This window comes from Bombina bombina, chromosome 7 (assembly GCF_027579735.1).
Source record: "Bombina bombina isolate aBomBom1 chromosome 7, aBomBom1.pri, whole genome shotgun sequence".
Lineage (NCBI taxonomy): Eukaryota > Metazoa > Chordata > Amphibia > Anura > Bombinatoridae > Bombina > Bombina bombina.
The window spans coordinates 38983265-39000430 of NC_069505.1; the positions used below are offsets into that span (position 1 = coordinate 38983265).

General features: G+C 39.1%; 1 protein-coding gene across 1 annotated transcript in view; it reads left to right on the forward strand.

The window, feature by feature from the left end:
* CCDC88B (coiled-coil domain containing 88B) overlaps positions 1 to 17166 on the forward strand; it is a 217907-nt gene that overhangs the window by 71680 nt on the left and 129061 nt on the right. The window lies entirely within an intron of this gene.

The window sequence follows — 17166 nt, forward strand, 5'->3', positions numbered from 1 at the left end:
GTGATATAAATCAGCATTTGCTGACTTGCATTTCTGGCAGCGTACCTCTGTTTTAACCCATTTAGCCTTAATCTGTGGGGTAATATATGTTTTTTTGTAAGTTTAGTGTGCGTTTCTCTCTGAGAAGAAGAGATTGTCGCTCTGTCTACAAGGTTAAAACTTGCTTTATTCTTTCCGGGGGAATCTGCCATATGTCTGCTAATTTTTGTAGGTTATCATGACCATAGGAGGAGATGATTGTTTTGTTTAGGGTTGAAATATTATATTTACCTGCCTTAAACAAAGTCAAGGCAGGTTCTAGACTGTCCCATGTCTCGATTCCTGTATTATTCTGAAGAATTTCCTGGATATAATGCCGTATCTGCAGAAAAGCAAAAATGTCTCTATTTACTATATCAAATTCTTGTTTAATTTTTGAATTTTTTTTTTGCAAACCTTTAAGTCTGTATCTATGAATTGATGTACCATTTTTATTCCTTTCAAAGCCCAATTTTTAAAGACTTTAGAGTCTAGTGCTGGTATAAAATTAGGGTTACCCGTAATGGGTAAATATTTAGAAAAAGCTATATTAACGCCTAAGATTCTAAACATTTTCTGCCATTCTACTAATACACATTGTATCGCTGGAAAAAACTACCATACTCTTTATAACTCATGTAATTTTGAGTTACGAACAAAGGACGCTTAAAAATATTTTTAAGATAGCTCTACTAAGCACTGCTTTAAATAAGTGCCTCTGTTATATAAGGTGTCTCCCTTTCTATGGAATTACTGTAGCTAGAAAATAGATTTTTAGGTTATAGTACACATGAAATAATACAAACACTATTGTTTAGTAGCTATGTTTGGAAATAGCAGGGTTTTTTTGTTGTTTTTTTTTAGAAAAAGAGCTAATATCTGCTAAGTAATAGACCAGTTTTATGTTTTATTAGTTGTAAACACTTGTATAAGATCTTGTTTCTTTCATAGGTTAAAGGAACAATGTATGTAATAATAAGTCTTTCTTTTGTATTTACGGTCAATCTGTAATGGAGTTATATCCTGTATGGTATATAAATAAATAAATAAATAAATAAAAAAAATAAAAAAAATGATATATGTAAGCCTTATTATTCTATAGTAGTTCTGCTTACATGCAAACCCAGTACAAAAAGAGTGGTGTCTTGCAGGGGAATAATATATTGTAATACTACAAATGTAAAGTGTTTTTTCACTATAGGCAGGTTGTTTTGCCCTCGTTGGGGCTCTTCAGTATGATGTAGGTGCTATGTTATTGGACTCAAGCATTGACTTTAGGTTTACGGCTATATGCCAGTTTTGCTGATGATTACATTAATTTTTGCAACCACACTTACAAAGCATGAAATGAATGCTTGAGCAGGTCAGCAGCACTAACCATAGGCAGACTGTTTGGCCCATTTGGGACTCATCCCTCCATTGTATTAAACTTAGCAAAAAAAAAACAATATACTTATCTGTGCAAAATTGCAACACTTATAATTTAAAATCTATTTCAATATAATGGGCAGTGCTATAGCAAAGGATGGAATGCTCGAGGACATCAGCATCAACCATACTGGCTTGAGGGAAAGAGTCCTAAAGTAGCAAAACAGGCTGCCAATGGTTGATGCTGTGTTATTTAAGCCTCATGTATTTCACAGTTTGGTACACTACTTGTTTAAACTGACAGGAGCATAAGGGGTGCCTTATTAAAAATGCATTTTATATTAGTAATACACTCTGTGGGATAATTTGTATATGCTATCCATTGTATATGTATTTCTTGCTGAACTAATTAAATGGAGGGTTTATCTCACTCTATTAACAACAATACATATTATTTGGTTCAATGAGAGTCCCTGCTCTAAAGGATTTCCATGGGTGTGAGTACAGACCCTGTTCCAAGGAGCTTACAATCTAGTGTTTCAGTGCTTTGCTCAAAGAGCTTACAATCTTGTATTTAAGGAGAACTTTCCTCTGGGTACTTATAGTGTAGAGAAATAAAAGAAATCCCTGATGTAAGACTGCACTCAGCATGTGACATAACACTAGTCCTTCTGAAATATTCAATCTTCCTGCCACTGCCATAGAGTATTCCAGTCTTCATTATAATGCTTGCCAGATATGAATCAGTCTATGCACATCTTGTAAGGATTTTTTTTTATCCAATGATGCATGACACACTGTTCCTTGTAATGCAGTATTTTTTTCAGTTTCTAATCTGAGGTATAAAATACAGGACCATCCCAGATGTACAGTAACAGTAGTTGTCCCACAGTGGCTGTAGACAGTCAAGTTTAGTGTCACAGACATGGTAATCCTTGTTCCAGGGTTCTGCAGTTCTCAGATAAAATTGTAAACCAGCTGCAAGGTGCTGATAACCTAGTAGTATTATTGGTGTCCCTATACATCAAGGCATTGCATTGAAGATATAAGTGCAAACATATTAATCATATCTCTGTATTCTCTTTGCAATGATCCTTAACATTATTACATTATACCGATATGAGCAGTGATAGTGGATTTAAGGCATTCAATTTGATTTAATATCAGTTCATTAAAGTTATAGCAGTGTAAGTGTAATTATGCTTTATTGTTGGTGTTATGATTCAAGTTCTAGTGTCACAGAGATGATTTGTATATCTTATATCAATAAGCCTTGAAAAGTACAGAAAGCTTTAAACATACAGAACCAAATTAAAACTAAAGATTTTTATGAAATGGGAAAGTAAAGGAGAAGCGTGACAGAAATGTGGTAATGAGATGTCTTGCTCAAAGAGCTTATAAACTTGTTAATCTCAGAAAATCTTACCTTAGATACTTACAGTTTAGTAATCTAAAAGCATCCCAGCGTTTGCAGCGTGAGGACATCTGCCATCAGCGTGTATTCTGCTGGCCAGATGCGCACCAGTCTGATCTGAATTTATTTCAGATCGCAAGTTGTGTTTTCTTCATTTGGGTTCAAGCTGAAAAAACAGCTGCATCAGATGCGGCACCTTACAATACAGTGTTTAATGAGGGTCCCAGCACCAGCGTATAAATTGCAGACCCATGCCGTGGGGTTTATATTTTAGGCCTTTACTAGAAGTCCTTATTTTAGAGCATTTGCAGGCTAATTATGCAGTAATTCTTACCATCCTTAAAGCTTGTTTAAAGCCTTTACTGCCAGCTGCAAGTCTTATAAAGATATGTAGAGGAAGCACAGAAAGGCATTGGTGTGGTCTACAGTTATGGCTATAATACTTATAATGCTATAATATGTTTAAAATAATTATCTTAAAAATTTGAATATTTATTAAATTATATGTATTTTTAAATAAAGGTGTGAAGATAATATTGATCATTATTATGTACAGTTTGTATGATATGTTTTGTCTCAGAGTACTGGTGCCCATAGGAAGCTACAAAGTTTTAACTATTACTTCTGTCATTTATCTGTATTATTATTTATCTGTACAATGTATATAAATGTGATTTAGTATTATTCAGTTACTGAGTTTTGGGTGATCATGGGAACACTACCTGTAGTAATTGTTATTCATACCTGCAGCTCTCACCAGATGCCATTTGCATTGTGTTGGAGGTAGTCATTGTTCTTCATACCAGCACATATGCAGAGCTGTGGTTGTAAAGCACTAGCTGTACTGTAATGTGCTAACTGTGAAATAAAGATATTAGATAACTAATATTTACATGTCAGTGATTACTGAAGCTCAGCAGGATCAGTCTGACAACTGTAGTAAAATTAACAGCAGTTATGAGGGTGGTGACTTTGTGTTGTCAGTTGGTTTTGTGACATAACTGCTGCATCACATAAGCCACTCCCCTAATGCTGTCACCTTGACAACCAGGCATCACATTATACCATGACTTTCAGTTTAGCCTTTAGTGATGTTATTAGTGTAGCTTTAACATAAAAATTTTAATTTTTCATAATGAAACGACTTTGTAATATACTTATTTATTTTGGCCCCTTTCATGTAATTTAGATCTGATAATTATACATTGAGTTGGAACTGCATCCAGCTGACTTTTCAGAGATAACTCTGCATCAAATATTTTCCAAATTGGCTTTAATAGATAACAACTGCAAAACAATTCCTTTTATACTAACTTAAGGGCAATGATTAGCCTTGTTGTCTGCCGACTCAAACTTATTTGGCTTCTCCAAATAAGGTGAGTGTTGGGTGCAGTTTTTCTATTGAAAACCAATTGCAGTAAACAGGATTTTTTTTGTTAAACAAATATTTACACTTGGCTGATATGTTATTCTCTAGGATGGTAACCAAAATGTATTGTAATTACAAGGTGTTTACTGTCCCTTTAAATTCTAACAAATTATAAATCCTGAGTTTCCAGTGCTTATATGTTGAGAATAGATTATTAAAATGACATGAACTGGTTTGGTCTGGTAATATCTACAGAGCTATGGCTGAGGCTCAGGATCATGTCATGTGATTACCTCTGTGGTTACTATTTAGCATATGTAATTGTGTAGTGTAGCTAAGAAACTATAGGTGCTAGGTCTGTCATTATTTAATAGTAGAGTCCTCACATTTAGAAGCCTTTATGTCTGTATCAATTTTATATTAATTATTATGCAAATAGGGTGTTTAGTATTTTAGCAGACTGTCCAGTAAAATCTGTACAAAAATACTGAACACTTAACGATCCCTGTCAGCTAAATGTAAAGAGCCTTCTAAGCCTTTATGCATTAGAAATATGACTCAACATAAAATTACACTGTGCATTTTCTATTATATGTGTTACAGGCAACCATGGGTATTTATCTTTGCTGCGTGTTTACTTCTGGCAGCCAAGGGGGTCACATCACTACTACGTACTTGTGTTACGGCAACCAAGGGGTGAAACATATATGTGGTGGGATCAAGGGTGGGGCCTAAGGTTGAGCTTTTGTGGAGACATTGGCCCATATTTATCAAGCTCCGTACGGACCGCTGCTCCATAACCTGTCCGCCTGCTCTGAGCAGGCGGACAGACATCGCCGGAAATCAACCCGATCGAGTACGATCGGGTTGATTGACACCCCCTGCGAGTCTGCAGGGGGCGGCGTATTGCTCGCCGTATTCAGCGAGGTCTGGCGGACCTGATCCGCAGTGTCGGATCAGGTCTGTTACGGTACCAACAGGATACCAAGGGTTAACACCAGGGAACAATGTCCTGAATATGGGATCAGCAACTCACAACCCAGCCAGTTTTCAGGTTAAAACAGAATGTACTTTATTAAGGGCCATATGCCCAGTATTTATGCAGGTCTGACCCCAGGTGGGGGGTTGAAAGAATATTGTACATTTGATAGAGAGCAAACGCCCTTTTACATGCCACAATAGAATTACATTACTTAAGCAGATAACAATGCAGTCCATATTATCACTAGCAGTCTGACTCTGGAGATGATTAGACAATGGGAATGTTTATCACTAAACTTAATTAGAGCACACAATAGCTGAGGCCAGCAACCTTGTATTTAGAAAATAGCTTCTGAAAGCTGAACAAGGTTAACTGTTACAGTTCTGACCGAAGGGTCTGTCACATATACATAGCACACAATACAGCCTATAGACAACCTTTCTTACATTATAGTCCAGAAGTGGCTAGGTTTGCCACAAGGACCGCCAGACCTTGATAAATAGAGGCCATTGTGTGATCCCAGCTACGTCCCGTGTCCAATCACCTATAGGTTGTCCGGTATTTTTATGGAGCACAGCTGGAAACCCTAGCCTTATTCCAATGAGGTATCTGGTTTCCAAGTTAAAGGCTGGGTCTCCCTTTCTCTAGATTTCACACTATTAAGGACAGTGTTGTTTTTATGCTCTAACACAGCTGAGGGTTTAGATTTAGTTGTGGTTCTCCCAGCCAGCCCCATGCTGGAAGTCAGAACTCCCTTTCCACATTGTTTAGCAATATGACTTATGTCCATACATTTTCCCAGAAAGCACCTACAGTATCCAATTACCCCTGGGGGTATGTGAGTCATGTGACCAGGACTATCTATAAAATAATGTTCGATTGTAACTCAAGCAGACTTTTGTCTCTATTGTCTATTGGTTAATTACACTTTTTTATATACCATCCATTTTCATGTATTTCTTTTTTAAGGCTAAGTGCTTTCACAATATTTGTGCTCAACTTAGTAATACCAGTGCATGAGGTCGCGTTCGCATTGCGCTCATGAGAGCTGCTTCCATAGGCTCCACAGGAAGCCTTGTTCTCACAACAGAGAACCTAGCCTAGCAAAGGGGGTAAGTCGTGCATCGATGGACAGCAAATTGTAAATACAGTATATATGAATATATAAATATATATTGTGTTTATATGTGTATATACACATATTAACACATAAATATATATGTTAATAAGCATATACTGTATATCTACTGGGGACACACAGTTCCGCATAGACCGCTAAAACGTAAAGGCACTTTTAATCCCTAAAAACTGCTATGTGCAGTCGTTTTTTATTTGAAAAGTGGGGGAAATTTAAAAAAAAAAAAAAACTTTATTTCTTTTACAAAGATATGACGAGTCCACGGATTTCATCCTTACTTGTGGGATATTAACCTCCGGCTGACAGGAAGTGGCAAAGAGCACCACAGCAGAGCTGTATATATAGCCCCTCCCCTTCCCCTCCACCCTCAGTCATTCTCTTTGCCTGTGTTATACTAGGAAGACATGGTAAAGTGAGGTGTTAGTTTTAGTTTCTTCAATCAAGAAGTTTTTTATTTTAAATGGTACCGGTGCATACTATTTCTTTCATGTAATTAGCAAGAGTCCATGAGCTAGTGACGTATGGGATATACATTCCTACCAGGAGGGGCAAAGTTTCCCAAACCTCAAAATGCCTATAAATACACCCCTCACCACACCCACAATTCAGTTTTACAAACTTTGCCTCCCATGGAGGTGGTGAAGTAAGTTTGTGCTAGATTCTACGTTGATATGCGCTTCGCAGCAGGCTGGAGCCCGGTTTTCCTCTCAGAGTGCAGTGAATGTCAGAGGGATGTGAAGAGAGTATTGCCTATTTGAATTCAATGGTCTTCTTCTATGGATCTATTTCATAGGTTCTCTGTTATCGGTTGTAGAGATTCATCTCTTACCTCCCTTTTCAGATCGACGATATACTCTTATATACCATTACATCTACTGATTCTCGTTTCAGTACTGGTTTGGCTATCTACTATATGTAGATAAGTGTCATAGGGTAAGTAAGTCTTATTTTTTATGACACTCTAAGCTATGGTTGGGCACTTTATATGTAAAGTTCTAAATATATGTGTTTAAACTTATATTTGCCATAATTCAGGATAATCAGTATTCCTTATTTCAGACAGTCAGTTTCATTATTTGGGATAATGCATATGAAATATTTTTTCTTACCTTAAAATAATTTTTTCAATTGACTTTTTTTCCCTGTGGGCTGTTAGGCTCGCGGGGGCTGAAAATGCTTCAATTTATTGCGTCATTCTTGGCGCGGACTTTTTTGGCACAAAAATTTTGTCATTTCCGGCGCCCTAATTGACGCCGGAAGTTTGCGTATGGTTGCGTCATATTTGACGTTCAGACGTTTTTTTGCGCCAAAATTGTGGGCGTCGTTTTTTTCGGCGTCACAGGATGTGGCGTCATACTTGGCGCCAGAAAATATGGGCGTTGTACTTGGCACCAATAATGTGGGCGTCATTTTTGGCGCCAAAAAAATGTGGGCGTCATTCTTGTCTCCACCTTTTTTTCACATTATTTCAGTCTCATTTTTCATTGCTTCTGGTTGCTAGAGGCTTGTTCATTTGGCATTTTTTCCCATTCCTGAAACTGTCATTTAAGGAATTTGATAATTTTGCTTTATATGTTGTTTTTTCTATTACATATTGCAAGATGTCTCAACATGACCCTGGATCAGAATCTACTTCTGGAAAGACGCTGCCTGATGCTGGTTCTACCAAAGTTAAGTGCATCTGTTGTAAACTTTTGGTAACTGTTCCTCCAGCTGTTGTTTGTGATAATTGTCATGATAAACTTTCTAATGCAGATTGTATTTCCATTACTAATAATCCATTACCTGTTGTTGTTCCTTCAACATCTAATGTTCAGGATGTCCCTGTTAATGTAAAATAATTTGTTTCTAAATCTATTAGGAAGGCTCTGTCTGTTATTCCTCCTTCCAGTAAGCGTAAAAGGTCTTTTAAAACTTCTCATATTTCAGATGAATTTTTAAGTGACCGTCATCATTCTGACTTATCTGTTTCTGATGAGGATCTATCTGGTTCAGAAGATTCTGCCTCAGATATTGACACTGATAAATCTTCATATTTATTTAAGATGGAGTTTATTCGTTCTTTACTTAAAGAAGTGTTAATTGCATTAGATATGGAGGAGTCTAGTCCTCTTGATACTAAATCTACTAAGCGTTTAAATTCGGTTTTCAAACCTCATGTAGTTATTCCTGAAGTTTTTCCAGTTCCTGATGCTATTTCAGAAGTAATTTCTAGGGAATGGAATAGTCTGGGTACTTCATTTACTCCTTCTCAAAGGTTTAGGAAATTGTACCCTGTGCCATCTGATAGATTAGAGTTTGGGGATAAAATCCCTAAAGTTGATGGGGCTATTTCTACTCTTGCTAAACGTACTACTATTCCTACGGCGGATAGTACTTCCTTTAAGGATCCTTTAGACAGGAAGCTTGAATCCTTTCTAAGGAGAGCTTTTTTATGTTCAGGTAATCTTCTTAGACCTGCTATTTCTTTGGCTGATGTTGCTGCAGCTTCAACTTTCTGGTTGGAGGCTTTAGCGCAACAAGTGTCAGACCATAATGCTTATAGCATTGTTAAACTTCTTCAACATGCTAATAACTTTATTTGTGATGCCATTTTTGATATCATTAGAATTGATGTCAGGTATATGTCTTTAGCTATCTTAGCTAGAAGAGCTTTATGGCTTAAATCTTGGAATGCAGATATGACTTCTAAGTCAACTTTGCTTTCTCTTTCTTTCCAAGGTAATAAATTATTTGGTTCACAGTTGGATTCTATTATTTCAACTGTTACTGGGGGGAAAGGAACCTTTTTGCCTCAGGACAAAAAATCTAAAGGTAAATACAGGGCTGCTAATCGTTTTCGTTCCTTTCGTCAGAATAAGGAACAGAATCCTGACCCTTCCCCTAAAGGAACGGTTTCCGTTTAGAAACCCTCTCCAGTCTGGAATAAATCCAAGCCTTTCAGAAAGTCAAAACCAACTCCTAAATCCGCATGAAGGTGCGGCCCTCATTCCAGCACAGCTGGTAGGGGGCAGGTTACAATTTTTCAAAGATGTTTGGATCAATTCGATTCACAGTCTTTGGATTCAGAACATTGTTTCTCAAGGATACAGAATAGGTTTCAAGATAAGACCTCCTGTGAGAAGATTTTTTCTCTCTCGCATTCCAGTAAGCCCAGTGAAGTCTCAGGCATTTCTGAAATGTGTTTCAGATCTAGAGTTGGCTGGGGTAATTGTACCAGCTCCAGTTCTGGAACGGGGTCTGGGGTTTTACTCAAATCTATTCATTGTAACAAAGAAGGAGAATTCCTTCAGACCAGTTCTGGATCTAAAAATATTGAATCGTTATGTAAGAATACCAACATTCAAAATGGTGACTATAAGGACTATTCTGCCTTTTGTTCAGCAAGGGCATTATATGTCCACAATAGATTTACAGGATGCATATCTTCATATTCCAATTCATCCAGATCACTATCAGTTTCTGAGATTCTCTTTTCTAGACAAGCATTACCAGTTTGTTGCCCTTCCGTTTGGCCTAGCAACAGCTCCAAGGATCTTTTCAAAGGTTCTCTGCGCCCTTCTCTCTGTAATCAGAGAACAGGGTATTGCGGTATTTCCTTATTTGGACGATATCTTGGTACATTCTGCAGAATCTCATACAAATCAACTTGTGTTGTTTCTTCAAAAACATGGTTGGAGGATCAATTTACCAAAGAGTTCTTTGATTCCTCAGACAAAGGTAACCTTTTTGGGCTTTCAAATAGATTCAGTGTCCATGACTTTGTCTCTAACAGAGAAAAGACGTCTGAAGTTGGTTTCAGCTTGTCGAAGCCTTCAGTCTCAGTCATTCCCTTCGGTAGCTTTTTGCATGGAAATTCTAGGTCTCATGACTGCTGCATCGGACGCGATCCCCTTTGCTCATTTTCACATGAGACCTCTTCAGCTTTGTATGCTGAACAAGTGGTGCAGGGATTATTCAAGGATATCACAAATAATATCCTTAAATCCCAATGTTCGGTCTTCTCTGACTTGAAGGTTGGATCACCATCGTTTAATTCAAGGGGCCTCTTTTGTTCGCCCAACCTGGACTGTGATCTCAACAGATGCGAGTCTTTCAGGTTTGGGAGCTGTATGGGGATCTCTGACAGCGCAGGGGGTTTGGGAATCTCAGGAGGCGAGATTACGAATCAACATTTTGGAACTCCATGCGATTTTCAGAGCTCTTCAGTTCTGGCCTCTTCTGAAGAGAGAATCATTTATTTGTTTTCAGACGGACAATGTCACAACCGTGGCGTATGTCAATCATCAGGGTGGACTCACAGTCCTCAAGCTATAAAAGAAGTGTCTCGGATACTTGTATGGGCGGAATCCAGCTCCTGTCTAATTTCTGCGGTTCACATCCCAGGTGTAGACAATTGGGAAGCGGATTATCTCAGTCGCCAGACGTTACATCCGGGCGAATGGTCTCTTCACCCAGAGGTATTTCTTCAGATTGTTCAAATCTGGGGACTTCCAGAAATAGATCTGATGGCCTCTCATCTAAACAAGAAACTTCCCAGGTATCTGTCCAGATCCAGGGATCCTCAGGCGGAAGCAGTGGACGCGTTGTCGCTTCCTTGGAATTATCATCCTGCCTATATCTTTCCGCCTCTAGTTCTTCTTCCAAGAGTGATTTCCAAGATTCTAATGGAACGTTCGTTTGTACTGCTGGTGGCTCCAGCATGGCCTCACAGGTTTTGGTATGCGGATCTCATTCGGATGGCCAGTTGCCAACCTTGGACACTTCCGTTAAGACCAGACCTTCTATCTCAAGGCCCATTTTTCCATCAGGATCTCAAATCATTAAATTTGAAGGTATGGAAATTGAATGCTTGATTCTTAGTCATAGAGGTTTCTCTGACTCAATAATTAATACTATGGGCTCCATGTACTAAGAGGCGGGCGGACAGCTTCTTAACTCGCGAAGCTGTCCGCCCGCCTCCGCTACACACGGGTAGCGGATCTATTGATCCGCTTGCCCGTATGTATCATTACACACTCATCGGAGTGTGTAATGCCCGCCCCTTCAGTCGCGCGACCAATCACGCGACTGAAGGGGCTGTCAATCACCGAGAGCGAGCGAGCTCTCGGTGATTTTGCTTCGCCACCTAAGAGGTGGCGTAGGGTGTAGGGAGCAGCGGTCTAATGACCGCTGCTTCTTACATTGCGGGAAGCAGGCTCGCATATGCGAACCTGCCCCGCAAAGGCTCCGGAGCAGCTTTCGCTGCTTCGTACATGGAGCCCTTTGTTACAGGCTCGTAAATCTGTGTCTAGGAAGATTTATTATTGAGTCTGGAAGACTTACATTTCTTGGTGTTTTTCTCATAAGTTCTCTTGGCATTCTTTTAGAATTCCTAGAATTTTACAGTTTCTTCAGGATGGTTTGGATAAAGGTTTATCTGCAAGTTCTTTGAAAGGACAAATCTCTGCTCTTTCTGTTCTTTTTCACAGAAAGATTGCTAATCTTCCTGATATTCATTGTTTTGTACAGGCTTTGGTTCGTATCAAGCCTGTCATTAAGTAAATCTCTCCTCCTTGGAGTCTTAATTTGGTTCTGAGGGCTTTACAGGCTCCTCCATTTGAACCTATGCATTCTCTGGATATTAAATTACTTTCTTGGAAAGTTTTGTTCCTTTTGGCCATCTCTTCTGCTAGAAGAGTTTCTGAGTTATCTGCTCTTTCTTGTGAATCTCCTTTTCTGATTTTTCATCAGGATAAGGCAGTGTTGCAGACTTCATTTCAATTTTTACCTAAGGTTGTGAATTCTAACAACATTAGTAGAAAAATTGTTGTTCCTTCATTGTGTCCTAATCCTAAGAATTCAAAGGAGAGATCTTTGCATTCTTTGGATGTAGTAAGAGCTTTAAAATATTATGTTGAAGCTACTAAAGATTTTAGAAAGACTTCTAGTCTATTTGTTATCTTTTCTGGTTCCAGGAAAGGTCAGAAAGCTTCTGCCATTTCTTTGGCGTCTTGGTTAAAGTCTTTGATTCATCATGCTTATGTGGAGTCGGGTAAGTCCCCGCCTCAAAGGATTACGGCTCATTCTACTAGGTCAGTTTCTACTTCCTGGGCTTTTGGGAATGAAGCTTCTGTTGATCAGATTTGCAAAGTAACTTGGTCTTCTTTGCATACTTTTACTAAATTCTACCATTTTGATGTTTTCTCTTCTTCTGAAGCAGTTTTTGGTAGAAAAGTACTTCAGGCAGCTGTTTCATTTTGATTCTTCTGCTTATGATTTCAGGTTTTTTTTCATTATTAAGATTAAAACTTTTGATTTGGGTTGTGGGTTATTTTTTCAGCGGAATTGGCTGTCTTAATTTTATCCCTCCCTCTCTAGTGACTCTTGCGTGGAAGTTCCACATCTTGGGAATCTGCTATCCCATGAGACCCACCCTTTTTGTGGTGGTTATGATTTTTTTGTATAAAGCACAATTATTCCAATTCCTTATTTTTGATGCTTTCGCTCCTTTCTTATCACCCCACTTCTTGGCTATTCGTTAAACTGAATTGTGGGTGTGGTGAGGGGTGTATTTATAGGCATTTTGAGGTTTGGGAAACTTTGCCCCTCCTGGTAGGAATGTATATCCCATACGTCACTAGCTCATGGACTCTTGCTAATATGAAAGAAATGAATTTATCAGGTAAGTTCTTACATAAATTATGCTTTTCCTCAGGGGGATATGGAAGAAGATTTCTGCCCTAAGGTTTGATGATCTTAGCATTTGTAACTAAGATCCACGCTGGTTTCCACAAGACTTCTGAAGGTAACCATGAGACATCTTCAGTGTGGAGACCGGTTTCATGCTACAAGCAGCATTAACGTATGTGCAGCCTTTTTTTCTGAGGAGACTTGGTGTATCAGAACTGGCTGGCATTTTTTCTCTGTATGGGAATGGGGTAAGCAGTAAAACCTATTTTAAAAAGAGGGGTGTTACTGCATTCCCTATATTTTATTTATCATTAGTTGATATTTGGGCATTATGTGACATGGGAGACAATGTAAAAAACAATGTTTTATGTTTTTTATTTTTTTGGCACTTTAAACTTATTGGTTTTATGCTTGAGGGTTGTATTGTGTCTGTATTTCTACTTTAGTGCAAAACCACATTCCCATGTGGTGTTGTCTGAGCCTACTCTGATTTTTTACCTTAAGGGGCGGAGCCTATTTTGGCGCATTTTCTTCAGGCTTAGCAGCAGCAAACAGTAACTTGGTGGCTCCTGGACTGTGTAGCTGGTCTGAAGGGCTGGAAACTTGATTCGAAGTACTCTGGGGGCAGGGGATATTTGTATCTATCTTTTGACTAGATGTTGATATAAGTACTTCTTAAGGCTTATTTCTGCTTTTGCTTCTCGGTGCAGTCATTTTTGGATTAACCAACGATATTAAGTTAAATTTGAGAATAATTTAACGTTTTTTGTGCATTTTTGAAAAATTGTTCACTTTTTCTTTTCTTAAAGGCACAGTACACGTTTTTTCTAATGTTTATTTTATGCTATAAATAAGTGTTTAAACGACTTTTGTGGTATTACTAGTCTGTTCAACATGTCTGACATTGAGGTTTCTCATTGTTCTATGTGTTTAGAAGCTATTGTGCAACCCCCTCTATAATTGTGTAACTTTTTGTACTGAAAGGGATTTACAAAGTAAAAAGCATATTTTAAATAAAGTAAGTGTGCCTAAGGATGATTCTCAGTCTGAAGAGAATCAGGATATGCCATCCAATTCTCCCCAAGTGTCACAACCTTTAACGCCCACACAAGCGACGCCTAGTACTTCTAGTGCGTCTAATTCCTTTACTCTGCAGGAGATGGCTGCAGTTATGTCAAGTACCCTTACAGAGGTATTGTCTAAATTACCAGTGTTGCAGGGTAAACGCAGTAGGTCAAGTATTAATGTTAATACTGAATCCTCTGATGCTTTGTTAGCTATTTCCGATGTTCCCTCACAGTGCTCTGAGTTGGGGATCAGGGAATTACTGTCTGAGAGTGAAATTTCTGATTCAGGGAATGTTTTGCCTCAGACAGATTCGGATGCTATGTCATTTAAATTTAAGCTTGAACACCTCCACCTGTTGCTTAGGGAAACCTCTATGACTAAGAATCAAGCGTTCAATTTCCATACCTTCAAATTTAATGATTTGAGATCCTGATGGAAAAATGGGCCTTGAGATAGAAGGTCTGGTCTTAACGGAAGTGTCCAAGGTTGGCAACTGGCCATCCGAATGAAATCCGCATACCAAAACCTGTGAGGCCATGCTGGAGCCACCAGCAGTACAAACGAACGTTCCATTAGAATCTTGGAAATCACTCTTGGAAGAAGAACTAGAGGCGGAAAGATATAGGCAGGATGATAATTCCAAGGAAGCGACAACGCGTCTACTGCTTCCGCCTGAGGATCCCTGGATCTGGACAGATACCTGGGAAGTTTCTTGTTTAGATGAGAGGCCATCAGATCTATTTCTGGAAGTCCCCAGATTTGAACAATCTGAAGAAATACCTCTGGGTGAAGAGACCATTCGCCCGGATGTAACGTCTGGCGACTGAGATAATCCGCTTCCCAATTGTCTACACCTGGGATGTGAACCGCAGAAATTAGACAGGAGCTGGATTCCGCCCATACAAGTATCCGAGACACTTCTTTTATAGCTTGAGGACTGTGAGTCCACCCTGATGATTGACATACGCCACGGTTGTGACATTGTCCGTCTGAAAACAAATAAATGATTCTCTCTTCAGAAGAGGCCAGAACTGAAGAGCTCTGAAAATCGCATGGAGTTCCAAAATGTTGATTCGTAATCTCGCCTCCTGAGATTCCCAAACCCCCTGCGCTGTCAGAGATCCCCATACAGCTCCCAAACCTGAAAGACTCGCATCTGTTGAGATCACAGTCCAGGTTGGGCGAACAAAAGAGGCCCCTTGATGATTGTGATCCTATTGTGATTCCTCCAGAGAAATTGTGTAAAATGGATAAATATTTAGAAGTTCCTACTTACACTGATGTTTTTCTGGTTCCTAAGAGAATTTTGGAAATTATTAGTAAGGAATGGGATAGACCAGGTATACCGTTTTCTCCCTCTCCTAATTTTAAGAAAATGTTTCCTATATCAGATACCATTCGGGACTCATGGCAGACGGTCCCTAAGGTTGAGGGAGCTATATCTTCCCTAGCTAAGCGTACTACTATACCTATTGAGGATAGTTGTGCTTTCAAGGACCATATGGATAAGAAATTAGAGGGTCTACTAAAGAAATTATTTGTTAATCAGGGATTTCTTTTACAACCTACGGCTTGCATTGTTCCAGTAACTACTGCAGCAGCTTTTTGGTTTGAGGCTTTAGAAGAGTCTCTTAAAGTTGAGACTCCATTAGATGACATTCTAGATAGAATTAAGGCTCTTAAGCTAGCTAATTCTTTTATTACTGATGCCACTTTTCAAATTGCTAAATTAGCGGCAAAAAATGCAGGATTTGCTATTTTAGCACGTAGAGCATTGTAGCTCAAATCTTGGCCTGCTGATGTGTCATCAAAACATAAGCTTTTAGCTATTCCCTTTAAAGGTAAGACCCTTTTTGGGCCAGAATTGAAGGAGATCATTTCTGATATTACAGGAGGTAAAGGCCATGCCCTACCTTAGGATAGGTTGGTTAAAATGAGGGGTAAACAGAATAATTTTCGTTCCTGTCAGAATTTTAAAGGAGGACCCCCCTCTTCTTCTTCTTCCGCAAAGCAGGAAGGGAATTTTTCCCAATCTAAGTCAGTCTGGAGACCCAATCAGAACTGGAATAAGGGTAAACAATCCAAAAAAAACCACTGCTGGTCCTAAGACAGCATGAAGGGGTGGCCCCATATCCGGGACCGGATCTAGTAGGGGGCAGACTCTCTTTATTTGCTCAGGGTGGGCAAGAGATGTTCAGGATTCCTGGGCACTAGAAATAGTGACCCACGGTTATCAATTGGAATTCAAGGATTTTCTCCCAAGAGGGAGATTTCATCTTTCAGAATTATCTGCAAACCAGATAAAGAGAGAGGCGTTCTTACGCTGTGTAAAAGATCTTTTTACTATGGGAGTAATCTGTCCTGTTCCAAAATTAGAACAGGGACAGGGGTTTTACTCAAACCTATTTGTGGTTATCAAAAAAGAGGGGACGTTCAGACCCATTTTGGACCTCAAGTGTCTAAACAAATTTCTAAGAGTTCCATCATTCAAAATGGAGACAATTCGATCGATTTTCCCAATGGTTCAGGAGGGTCAATATATGACTACCATGGATTTGAAGGATGCTTACCTTCATATTCCAATCCACAAAGATCATCATCGGTTTCTAAGGTTTGCCTTCTTGGACAAACATTATCAGTTCGTGGCTCTTCCTTTCGGGTTGGCTACAGCACCCAGAATCTTCACAAAGGTTCTGGGGTCTCTTTTGGCGGTTCTCAGACCGCAAGGGATAGCGGTGGCGCCTTATCTGTATGATATTCTAAATCAGGCGTCAACATATCATCTGACAAATTCTCACACGGACACAGTGTTGTCTTTTCTGAGAACTCACGGCTGGAAGGTGAACATAGAGAAAAGTTCACTTGTTCCACAGACAAGGGTTCCTTTCTTGGGAACTCTGATAGACTCGGTAGCCATGAAAGTATTTCTGACGGAGGTCAGAAAATCAAAGATTTTGAATACTTGCCGAGCACTTCAGACCATTCCCCGGCCATCAGTGGCTCAGTGTATGGAGGTAATCGGATTAATGGTAGCGGCAATGGAAATCATTCCATTTGCTCGCTTTCATCTCAGACCTCTGCAACTGTGCATGCTCGGTCAGTGGAATGGGGATTATGCGGATTTATCTCCAAAGATA